At 41.5% G+C, this 13,471-nt stretch overlaps 1 protein-coding gene across 1 annotated transcript in view; it reads right to left on the reverse strand.

Annotated features, from left to right (window-relative positions):
* Nucleotides 1–13,471, reverse strand: part of AGBL1 (AGBL carboxypeptidase 1) — a 727,538-nt gene that overhangs the window by 514,297 nt on the left and 199,770 nt on the right. The window lies entirely within an intron of this gene.

A 13,471-nucleotide genomic window follows, 5' to 3' on the forward strand; every position in this document is an offset into this window, starting at 1 on the left:
ATCTCTTTATTTTCTTTAGAACTGTTACTATATCCTGTGACTATTTACTTATTTGATTACTGTTTTATGACTGCTCCCCCTTAGTCTGAAATCTCCAAAAGGTCAGAGATTATACCCATATATTTAATACCTGATATAGTCCCTGGCACCTAACAGACACCCAGTATAAATTGGTTAAATGAATGAATGAATGAATGAATGAATGCAGGCTGTGAGATGTACATGGCTGCCTCACACCAGTGGACTTCTGCTCATTATTGTCCTTTAGCTTAGAGAAGGCCCTCTGTCTAGTCCACTATACTGGGGAATGGCTATGCTGATTCCACACCTTAATGCTAGCATCAATACCTCTTCCAAATGTCCCCTGATTTCTTCCCTTACCTCCCATGTGCCATTCTCAATTCCTCTCAATCTGCATAAGCTTCTATCATGATGTTTGTAATACTGAAGCATACTATTTTTGTGTTCCCTCTTAAGGAAACATTATTGCTTAAAGAAAAGACGATGTCTTCATCATCACTGTATCCATAATACCCAGCCCAGTGCTGGAAACTAAATGAGCCCTCTTCTAATGATTTTTGAATTAGCAAATGAATGACCGAACGAAACATGCTATGACTCTATTTTTTTTTTTTTAACAACACATGAAACATCTCACTGTAGAAATTATCACAAAGTCTTCTCTACCCACACTGCCACCCATTCCTTGGGGTGCTAAGATGTACAAAAATGCAAAATAGAGGTTAATACCTAGTAAATTACATCCCTTCCAAAAGCAAGACATGTCAGACTGAAAAGACAAAAGGAGAAACACCATGAAGAGAGGCCAGTAGTAAGTCCATTAAGTTTGCAAAATATTACGTAAAACTGAGCACCCATGGTCCGTGACCTCAGTCAAGCAAAAGGAATAGATTCAGAGGTCACTCTGGCAGTCTTGAACACAGAGGCTGCCAAGCAAGGTAGAGGCAGGGCACTGACCTTTTGGAGATTAATTTTTTACACCTGGATGAGAGGTATCACTATTAAATCCAGACATCCTAACACATTTAGCACAAAGGTCTGAGCAGGGCTTTGCACTCTGTTACTTAACTTCTAAATGCCCTTGTTTCTAGTCACGAGTATCCTTAGCATCATCTGCCAAAAAACTGATCACCTTTCCTAAAAATGGATGGAGCTTTATCGGACGACTTTTCAACATAATGATAGACAATATCAAGGCTCATACAGTCAGTTTACAATACAGTGAATTGATCTGATTTTTTTTTGCCAAGCATGGAGCCTGCCTGACATGTTTTACATCAATTACTGATGTTATTCAGGTGTCTATGTCACTATTGAAAAGCCAAATAACTTGATTGCTTCTAAAGCTATTTGGCACACATTACTTTATTGATTCCCACAACCTGATAAGAAGACATGACAAATATTTGTCAGGCTTCCATTTCTGGCAATGTGGTAGATAAGACAGTTTCATTCAACCTCCCCACAGAAGCAAGTGAAATGGTGGATAAAATGCAAAGCATTGCCACGCTGGACCGAGAAAGGAAATGTGCTCTACTCCGGAGTGAAATGAAACCGGAAAACCTTGGGAATAAGTGAATGTTGAGGCCATCTCTGACCCAGAGAGTTTCCTGCCAACCCCTAAAAAAACCTGAATTTCTTCTCTGACAACACACATGGCCCAAGAGACAGAAGCCAATGTCTGGCCCATGTGTGGAATTCAGGACACCACTACAAAAAGCTGGTACTTCGAAGAGCTACTCATATCATCAGAAGTGAACCAAAAGCAAAACCCTTTCTCAAAGGGGAGAACAAGAAACATTACTTGACTCTGGGGCTACTCTGAAAAGCTATCCATGTATAACTACTCTGAAAAAGTATCCACGTATTAGGATTTTTTCAGTCCCAAACCATACCTACGTGGTTTGAAAGCCCTCAAGGAAAGAATTTAACTTAGGGTGTATCCATGTTGAGAGGGCTGCTATGGGTGACTGGTAGATGCTCTCAGGAGGAACCTCAACTCAGACTACAATGTGTCCCTCAGATGTAGCTCCAAGTAAATGGGCATCTTACAATCAATAGTCATAAAGCATACTAGACATGGGGTACTACCTATGAAAACCAGCAGAAGTAACTGACAAAAAATTAGCTCTCAGATACATATACTGTTGAAAATAGATAAACCAATCAAATACAAACCTGAAGATAATTTAAAGTTATTAATATCAGACAAAATTATTTTATTTTTAATTTATTTATTTGACACACACACAGAGAGAGAGTGCACAAGCAAGGGGAGCAGAAGGCAGAGGAAGAAGCAGGCTTCCCGCTGAGCAAGGAGCCCAATGCGGGGCTCAATCCCAGGACCCTGGGATCATGACCTGAGCCAAAAGCAGATATTTAACCAACTGAGCCACCCAGGAGTCCACAGACAAAATTCTTTTTGAGACACTTAAGATAAATAAGATTAACATAATGACTAATGTTTCAGTTAATTAGGAAAATACAATACAATTATAAATTTATATGCAACTAACAACATAGCCTCAAAAATAGATAAAGACTATGGACTCTGAAAAACAATCTGAGGGTTTTGAAGGGGTGGGGAGTGGGGGGTGGGAGGTTGGGGGAACCAGGTGGCGGGTATTATAGAGGGCACGGATTGCATGGAGCACTGGGTGTGGTGCAAAAACAATGAATACTGTTACACTGAAACGAAATTTAAAAAAAGAAAGAAAGAAAAATAAATAGGTAAAGCAAAATTTGTTAACTAAACAGGGAAGATTAACAGCTCAGTCACTGTAATGGGAACTCTTAGCACACTTCTCTTAAATATTATAGGTCAAGCAATCAAAAAAGAAGTTATTCAAGATATAGGAGATTCAAATACATAAATATATGTTTGAAATATATATTTGTATTATATATATAATAGTATATGTGTATTATATATAAGGTATAGTATGTGTTTGTATATATACATATATATATTAAAATGGCGTTTCTAATAGTTGAAATACACATATTACTTTCATGTAGATATTTACAAAACTCACCCAATATACCAAGCCATAAAGACAGTCCCAACAATCCTTAAATGTTGAGTGCGGGCAGATGACATTCTATATTCATAATAAAGTTAATTTAATATTAGTATCAAATAAATAACTAGACAAACACCATCTATATGAAAATTTACAACAAACTACTAAGCAACCCATGAGTAAGAAAATGAATAATAACGGATATTAGAAAAAGTTTAGTACTAGCAGGAAATGAAAATACCACATAGGAATGCTAGTAGTATGGAGTGTAAGTGCTCCTTAAAAGGAAATGGATTGCTTTAAATGCTTGTAAGTGCATCTGGTATTTGAAAAAGCATAAAAGACTATGATATAAACAATGTTAACAATGAAAATAAAATCATAACTAGACAAACTGAAACTTTTAAACAGATTAAACAAAAGGACATATAATCACAGTTATGCCAGCAATTTAAAAAATTTTAGATTAAATAGGTACATTACAGGGAAACAAAAGATAACTTCCCCAACTTGTATCAAATAGAAATAGGGAAGCCAAAACAAACTATTGAATCATTAAAAGAACTGAATCAGTAAGTTATAAACTCCTAACAAGAAAGCACCATAATCTAGGGGAAATCCAGAAAAAAAATTTCCCCAAATGTATAGGAAAGATATCATTCTAATATTGTATGAACTCTTCCAGAGAACAGAAAAAAACAAACAAAAAAGAATATGCCCTCATCTCTCTTTAAGGGACAAACACAGCCTTGAGAACAAAAACAAGGACAGCAAAAAAGAGGAAAATTACAATCCTCTTGTAACCATGGACATATACGGAAATCCTAAATAAAATAAGAGCAAATTTAATCAAGCAATGTATAAGAAAGATAATATGTTATGACAAATGGGTTTATCTCAGGATTGCAAGTTTAGCTTAATATTAGAAAATCAATTAATGTGATTTATCTCAATAACAGATTAAGAGGGAAAAACAATCTGATAATTACAATAGATGTGGAACGAAGCATCAAATACAATTCAACATCTATTCATATTAAAAATCCTTCAGCAAATGAGGAACAGAAAGGCAATTTCTTAACTTCATAAATGAAACACACACACTCTTCAGTAAATGTCATACTTAATGATGAAATGTTGAAAGCATTTCTTTTAAGATCAAGAACAATAAAAAAAATGCTCACCATTGCCGTTTCTACTAAACATTGTTCTGAAAGTCCAAGTCAATGTATTAAAAACATGAGATAATAAAAGCTAACACACAGAAATAAATAAATTGTGACTTTACCAAGAAAAAAATGAAACCAAGAAAGAAACCACCACTTGCAGAAGGCACCCTCACTCACAAGAGAGATAAGCTGTGGGCAACTGAGCCACAATGCGCATCATAGATCATACTAGCTCAAACTCTTTTACGTACCATTTTATCTGGATCTATATACTCCAAGATAAAACCACATACAAAATGATCTGACAGAATCTCCACATGAACTCAGTATGCTCTAAAGCTCCAATCTCTTGACTATTCCAGCAACGTGGCTTACCAATTCTGACCAATCCCTGCCAAGATAACCTATGACCAAAGCCAGCCTCCAAACCCTAAAAATACCTTCCTACTACTTCCCTTTCGAACTGATTCTCCATTCTCTCCTGCTACAGCAAGTTTCTCCATCTAGCACTGGGTGACTACGGGTCTGGCCCCAGTGGTCTTTGGGCCCCAGGTTTTATCAAGAACTATACAGATCTATGTGGATGAAAGGCCAAACACTTAAGTAAAAGATAAATGTCCAAGAAAAGCACTCCAATAATTAAAACATCAAAGAGACAAAATGAAGCTATATATCTTTAATGAAATATATGTGGTTAAACTATAAATAAGGCAAATAAATAATTAACACTAGATTCTGAGGGAAGAGAGGGGAAGGCTTAGGAAAGACACACAGAGGACTTCATAGATACTGGTGTCTTTCTATATTCTTTTACCATGGGTGGTGGGCAAATGGGTGGTTATTTTATTAATACTCAACATACACATATTATAGATTGGATTGTATATATAATATGGCTCATGATTTTTAAAAAATTTTATTTCCAAATGAGAAAACCGGGGTAATGTTGGTTCAATGGTTTGCCCAAGCTAGCACAGCTAATGATAACGCGAAACCTTTGATGATCGAGATGTGCACACTGTTGGATTCCAAAGGCCCAGAACAGAATAGTTCATGAAGCAGACCCACAACAAATGTTTGTCTGACTACATGGAGAAGCTAGAACCCCTCCATTCACTCATGACACCATAAAGCCTAAATGAGAAAGTCCCAGGAGGAAGTCTGCTGTCAACACTACCATCAAGGATCTTTCCACTCAAATGTGTTTATATTCTATAACGTATTTCAAGAACTTCTTAGTGCAAATCCAGCCCACCTCCAATTTTATAAAGTTTTATTGGACACAACTATGACCATTCATGCATGTATTCGCTATAGCTGCTTTTGTTTCACAAAGTCAAAGTTGAGTAGTTGAGGCAGAGACCATCTAGCCACAAAGCCTATAAAATTTACTATCTTTATGGAAGAAAGAGTAAAGTTTATCTTTACTCCCTTTATGGAAAAAGTGTGTCTGTCCTACCCTATTTCACTGTGAATACTACTCAACCTTTCTCTCAAAGCTAGCTAGCCCTTGTTGTGTTCCACGGGCCTGGCAAGTTCCTCAACCAGTAGGGGTTTCATTTCCTCATCTTACTCATGGTTCATCACCCTGAGAGAGTTGTTCAGATTTGTCACTAATAATGCCCGGAAGGAAACAAATACTGCTCACAAGGATTGCTGATTTCCACCCCTAATTTCTCTGATGTGGTCTGGAAATGATTCTTCTTTTTCATTGCTTCTTTGTTTATCTCTTCCCCTTGTTCTTTATTACCCAGGAAGTCTGTGTGGAAAGGATATTGTTTGCCTTTTCTTTTTGTTTGTTTGTTTGTTTTTTCCCAAAAGCCCACCTCCCTTGCTACCTAATTCCCACCTCAGGTCTTAACTTCTGTTTGTGACATCATGACCAGCTGCTATGGAAACACATGAGCTAGAGATTAGGTTGATTTAAGGTTTTTGTGGAGACTTCCTTTAAGAAAAGTACTGAGAGCCTGAATTCATGCACACCTCCTTGGATAGAAAGACCTGAGAGGAAGGGGAAGTGGGAAACAGATGAGAGGCAGGAGGCACCAAAGTGCATGTTTATATGTGTTGTGACTGAATATGGCAAAAGAGAAGTTAGCAGATTGGGAGCTGGAGAGGACAATGTCGTCTGTCTATCCACAGGACAGCTCCCAGCCCTGCAAGTCCCACTGTAGGTGTCCACCACCTGAGAGACCTTCTCTCAGGATTGCATTGTTCTGGCAAGGATCTTCATCCCTTGGAGGGAGGAAAAGGAAGCCAGAGATCAGGACTCATACCCAACTAATATGGGGGAGAAGGACACGCAGTGACTTGACCAAATTTTGAGATTCACAAAGTAGAGCTCAGACTGGTGCTAGAAACACGGCAAAGGAAGATACGAATCAGGATGAGCCAGAAAATGTGATGGTGCCATCACTATATCCTCCGATCTGTCACCTCCTTTCCAGGAACATGTTCTCTATTTACAGATACAATCTAGTCAGACAGGAAGAGCATATCAGCCTGCAGAAAGTCAAGGGACCCGCCAACTGCCAAATCTTTCAAAGCAGGATCAATTAATCCTCTAAGGCAAATGCTCCAATCACAAAATGGCCGACCTGGTATGAGAACCTGGGCAGTCAGGCTTCAAAGCCCACTCTCTTCATTCCTGTGTTTACTGTGTGCGCCTTTCACTTGCACCATGGATGCATGTACTTGGCATAACTGTGTGAGAGAGAAAGAGAGGGAATCCTAGCAAAAATGAACCAAGCACAACTCAGAAAATGGAAGTTCTAGGGAACTAGGTGAGGTCTCTGGAGGATCTCCTCACACCAAAGATGAACTGAGATTCTCTTCTGTCAGGAAACAGCAGTTGACTCTACTGAGAGACTGCTTTCACACAATGAGTGTTATCAGGACACATCTCCCTGCAGTTCTGTCTCAACTCTCTCCACTGCCATAAAGGGACCCTCTCAGGCACTCACCATGGGTACACCCATGGTAGACAAGCTAGGTATAAGGAAAGGGGTAAGGGATACAAGGAAATCCATCATTTATGCTAAGGTAAGATACATTTGGGTTCATTTGGACAACAAGAATAAGAGAAAATTCTTCAGTCTCTGTCCAAAGGTGTTCCTTAACTTGGTGTATGGAAAAGAGTCTCCCCCTCACCTTGGAGAGCTTCAAGCTGTTCAAGATAGGATGTTGTGTAGTTTTTGCTACTTCCTGCCCACAGGTACTGTTCTGAGCTTACAAACAGGAAATGTTATGTTCTCCTCTTTAACCAACACCATTTTGGAGATAAATACTAGCTGTAGTACGCACATACAAGATGAGTAAGGGGGGAGGGTTGAGTACTAATTTTTACTGAGCACCTACTACGTACCTGGCATGGTGCTTTATATGCATGGACTATTTTAAGCTTCACCACAGTCACAGGAAAAAATATTCCTGATGTTACATCACAGATGAAGAAACTGAGGCTGGTTCAGACCAGAGGTTGCCCAGTGACCAGTGTTTTCATAGCAGCCTACCCAGCTACTGTGAGAGAAAGTCCAAATCTGCATGCAGATCAAAATGACTCAAACACCTGTGCTTGAGCGGTAGCTCTTGGCATTACCTTCGGACAGCTTATCTCCACTTGCATCTCACCCTGCACCCCTCAATTCAGAAGTCTGTGGGTTAACTGGGGTGTGAAAATGGCACCAAAAATGGAGGGTTATACCAGCTTCCAATAGACAAGGAGGACAGAGTGAGAGAGTGTTTATGTGAGCCGTTTAACAAGGACCTTCTCTCCGACACCCTGTTCAGATTACCGTGCTAATCCTCAGCACAACGTTATGACAATGGTAATACCTCCATCTTTCAGAAGAGGAAGTGGAAGCTCAGAGAGAGTGTAAGTCACTTTCCAAAATCCAGGAAGAGAGTCCAAAATCGTAACCCAAGACTGATGACAAACCTAGGCTTTATCTCTAACTCTGTCAAAATGTCTTCTTTCCTGGAGATACACACTTGACAATGTGCAATGTGCAGTTTTTATGGAATTCACACACACACACACACACACACACACACACACACACACACACTCTGCTGGTCTCCAGGCCAGGTGCTGGAGATCAAAGAGGGGTCCTAGTGGGGAAGCAGTCTCTCGGGGAGCCAGTCACTCTTCTAGTGGGAGCCTCCATTCATCCTGGAGTGAAAAGCTCCCACCGTGTGAAGAACCAGAGTGGTGAGAATGACACATCCCAGGGAGTCTCCAACCAAATCCAGTCCAGTCCTCCCACAAGGACCTTGGTCCTTCCACAAGGCTTTGGAAAGAGACTCACAATGTAGGAAGGGACAGTGGGACTTCTCCAAACTGACCCCAGATTTCACCCTCCCCTTCGGCACGGAATGTGAATCCACTGTGCTACCAGCACCAGGTTGGCCTCGGGATCCCTGTGCCTGACCTCAAGTATGGACTCATTCCCAGCTACTCCTGTTTTGACCTCTGTGGTGCAGCTGATACCAGGCAGGGTCTCTGAAGCAAGATTTTACTAACCAGCAAAAATAACCAAATGGAGCTAGAATGGGAAGTAACATGCAAAAACTAACCTGGTTTAGGTGGGATAATTCCTCTTTCTCAAACCAAGGCCCCTCTAAAGGACATTTCCCTGAATAGCCCTCATGCTTCCTGTCCCTAACCAACAGCAGTCCAACGATTCCACCAGAATCCCCAAATACCTTTGGGCATATCCAAACCTCAAAGACAGATGCACTAAACTCCAGAGGGACAGGAATGATATCTACATATCCACTGTCTGATCCAGTTAGTGGCACAAAATAGGTGTCCTTAGACTAACTTTTTGGCATGATCTCAGCAGAAGGAGAAGGTCTTCTCCAACGTCAACCCCAGTGATGACTGGTACATATCTTTGATGTCAGAAGTTCCAAAGAGTTGTTCCTCCTGCAAGGCAGGAGACTCATCTTGCATGTTGCCTGTTTTATTTCCATCTCTGAGGACCTACCTTTCCCCCAGGCAAGTGACAATGGGAGCTCGCATCTCTTTCAGGGCCTACCCCATTCCCTACTGGTTTGGCACCGGCCCGCTCAGTAAGCAGAATCCCCCGGCTTAAGGCTACGATGTCACCTACCTCATTAGAAAAGCTCAACATCCAACTCTGGCATGGGGCCATCCAGTTCTGCCTTTTAATTCTTAAAGCCCCAGCTCTTAAAAAGTCAAATGCCGGTTCCCTTGTATTAAATAATACAGGGTTGAGAAAGCCTAGCTCATTCTGACCAGCTCTGAACTAAAGATAATCTTACTTCATTAAAAACCCCATCAGCTTTATCTCTAAAGTTATTCCAAAGAAAGTGCTAGAGCATTTCATAATTAACATGTGGCAGCAGGTGCTGTGAACAAAGCAGGCACAATTATAATAACTTGAAGTCAATAATTCATAAACGATAATGTATTATTAATCAATTATTGGGGCCTGAACAACATTTAATGAGATTAAGCTGATTGTCAGGCTGAACTCTAGGATACATATTGATTCAATCAGAGTGCTTAATTAAACTATGTAAGTTGCCCACCAAATCATTACATCACAGCTTCCTTCAAAGAAGGGCAGTTTCTATTCTACTTTCCTTCCTTGTGAATTAGGAATTGTTATGGATCAAAAAGAAATTAAGGGAAGGACTCTTGGTTTTCATAACAACTTTAGAAACAACCACATAATCAGGCTCTATTTCTTTCTGATTATAAAAATAAATGCTGTTTGCACAAGTGTACTCAGAGTACAGTTCCGCATCTGTGAATCCTTGAGAGAACCAGATTCAAAAAAACAGGGCTGCACTTCATACCTAAGCATAGGTAGCTGCTCACAATGCTCCATTTTAAAAACCAAATCACTGAGCTTCCAAAAAATGAAAAGCCCCTGCAAAATACTGAAATGAATTGTGATTTGAGTTCCCATGCCCTTCAATCCCTTTCCTATCCAAAAGGGGTTCCAACACCTCAAATTAAGCTTCAGTCAGCTGAAAACCAAGGGGCCTAGCCATTCGACAGGACGAGTCTCCGCTAGCATCTTCCAGAAGCTGAGAGCTGCTTCCCCAGCCGCTGCAAGTTCTCAGCATCACTCATCACGAACACCATGCCTACGTCCGTGTCTTGTCAACGTGCGGGTCCTCCTCTCACTCGTCACACTGCTAATGATGGCAGTTATTTATGTTGAACATTGGACAAAATGTTTTTTGCTCCATGTTCCACTCCAGTGATCCTGCCCGAGGGGAGACGGTGACAGCTCTGTCGGAGCATCCTGGGGTGCAGGGAGCCCTGCTGGTCTTTCTAATTAGGGTTTTACCCTGTCAGTTTCCTGAATAGCCGCTACCAACCCAGATGCGCATCGCTACGTGCTGAGGACGGCCTTGCCCTGTAAAAATCTGGGATGTCAGAATCCACAGCTGCCACCTGGACTCAACGTTCAATGAGCCACAGAAAATCAGCTGCAGGGAAGGTACACAGAGAACACTGGGGCACTGCTGATTCCCTCTGAGTTGTGGCATGCGAGCTCCTAATGCTCTCATCTGTTGCTGGGGAAAGGCAACACTGCACACACCAGCTTGAGGCGAGAACTCCATCACAAGATCATTACCAAGGTGGCTATGGGCATACGTTTTAATTATCACATTTTGGGCAGTTATGCCCAGTGACTCAGCCATGCTCCTGGATGTCTCTCCCGTGACTGGAAACGGTGGAGTGATCTCTCAGCTCTGACCTCAAGACGCTCATGCTTACACAAGCCTGTCTGGCCAAACTACTTCCTTTTTTTACAGCTTTGTTTGGGAGGACAGGGATATAGAAAACCACAGCAAACAAACTGGAAAATGTACCAACGGCATTGGCTTGCCTCCACCTTAATCCAGCCCCTCCCTACTTCTAAGAAAAAGTCTTCTAATACTGCCAGCTTCTGTAAGTTAGCCTTGCTTGTGTGACTGTGCATGTTTTGTTTTGGAGCGAGAGGGAGTTCCTGCTATCAGCAAACTCACCACTCACCTCTGCCTGAGTGGAATCAAGGGTCCCTGTAGGTTCATGGACATTAATTACAGAAGAACAGCTAAAATCCATCTCCAGGCTCTACCCCTCTCTCTGTCCTGGCTTTCTGAGAGCATGGGGAACACTGACCAGCTATGCTGAGAATCATTCACTGTCCCAGTCATACTAAATACACCTACCCTGCAAGTTACAATTTAGACACTTCACTGTGGGGACCAGAAGAAGCTCTACCAGCTGGAATGGAACAAAGAGCTCCTCCCACAGCTGGAGTTCCCTCAAGCAAGCCTCCCAGGGCAGAGCAACAGGGAGAGATTAAATAACATATCTTTTTGAGGTTTCTGGTGTTGACGTTGGATGTGGATGGCTGAAATCAGACCCAGGAGGTGCCTCTGAGCAAATCAGTCATCTTAAAGGCAACAAAACAAACACTCTTCTGATGATAGTCATGATGTCAAAGAAAAGAAAGAAAAGAAAAAGCAACAGAGAAAACCCAGTCCCTTTGTCGGATTCTAAATTCAGAAATTCCAAAATACTTCATTAAAATTCTTACTTTCTGCTAGGAAAAAAAAAAAAAAAGTATTCCAAGAGTCGGAAAAGAAAGAACATTCTTTCAGCAGGAGTAATGTCAATTCTAAATATAGGAGAGCAGACATGTTATTTCAGATTCACAAACGGACGTTCAAATTCATCTTATCCATTATAGTAAACAAAAAAACCCAGACTTTCATTTTCCTTTGTAATAGAAAGAAGTAGCACATAAAGTGAAAAGTTCAAGGAGTGAGAACCTCCATTTCAAGCCGAATAATAGACTAAATATTCTGAACAATCCTCTGAACAAAACTACCAAATGCTAAAATAAAATATTTGTTTCAAAAGTCATTTTTAACACATTGCTGAACTGCTCTGAAAAGGAGAAATCTGTAGCTGCCAAAAACAGAGTAAGACAAAAAAACAAAACAAAACACTTTGTAACATAAGCAAACATCAAAGCAAAATTTCTCCCAGAGGGTTTCTGCAGGAGCCGGGGGGGGGGGGGGGGGGGGGGGGGGGTGGGGGGGGAGGGGGGGGGGGGGGGGGGGGGGTTTTTTTTTTTTCTTTGGGGGGGGGGGGGGGTGGGGGGGGGGGGGGGGGGGGGGGGGGGGGGGGGGGGGGGGGGGGGGGGGGGGGGGGGGTGGGGGGGTGGGGGGGGGGGGGGGGGGTGGGGGGGGGGGTGGGGGGGGGGGGGGGGGGGGGGGGGGGGGGGGGGGGGGGAGGGGGGGGGGGGGGGGGGGGGGGGGGGGAGATAGTGAAGCATAGGTCTGCCCCATGGCAGGGCACCCAATAGGAAATTCTTGAATAAAGTTGAGACTCCAAAGGTCTTCACTCTCAATTCACAGAAAAGGAGAGCGTGAACAATGTGTTATCTCAAGTCTTCCCCATGGATACACACCTATAAGCAAATTTTCATATACATCTGAATTCATAATCTATATCCATATGTGGCCCCCAAATCTGAGGCAAGTCATGTAGTCATCTCAATTTGCTGGTATCCTCACCTGACTAGCAGAAGTCAATACGAATGCTTGCTTAAATTAAGAAACATCAATTCAAGCCTTGATGATTTTCCACCGATAAAATTCCAAGTATCATGAGTGACTTACTGTCAAAAATCACAGAACAAACCAGGAAACAAAGCCCCACGAGTGAGAGGCAACAGGAGACTGAGAATAAGGGAGACTTGAGATACTAAACTTATGGAAACCACATAAAATAACTACCCAGAACATCAAGAAATAAAATAAATTTGAGATATGAGCAAAGAATAAGGCTATAAAAGCAGAAACACAGATGTAGAAATAAATTTCTAGAAGTGAAAATTCTAATCATTGAAACTAAAAAGTCAATAGAGAGAAAGATGTTCAGTGGATAGCCCAAGGGTAAGGAGACCCACCAGTAGAAAGATAATAAACTACTTTAAAAACCTTCTCAAGAAAACATGCAGAAAGCCACTGGAGAATACTGCTTCCATCCTACCCTTAAGTAAAAGCTAAATTATCCATTCATTGTAACTTTCCTTGAACCTATCAGAGGTTAAAATGAGAAAGCAGACAAGTGAACTGAACTCCATAATGGTAAGTCCCTATACGGATAGACACACAAACTTTGCCCCTTTCTTGGAGTACAGAAGGAAAGACGGGGCTGCTTCCTTAGAAAGTAAAATTTTTTGAGATTCCTAAAAGCCACGTGTGGGACAGTGTGTG

The sequence above is a fragment of the Mustela putorius genome, unplaced genomic scaffold, assembly GCF_011764305.1.
Source record: "Mustela putorius furo isolate JIRA1106 unplaced genomic scaffold, ASM1176430v1.1 tig00003875_pilon_pilon_pilon, whole genome shotgun sequence".
Classification (NCBI taxonomy): domain Eukaryota; kingdom Metazoa; phylum Chordata; class Mammalia; order Carnivora; family Mustelidae; genus Mustela; species Mustela putorius.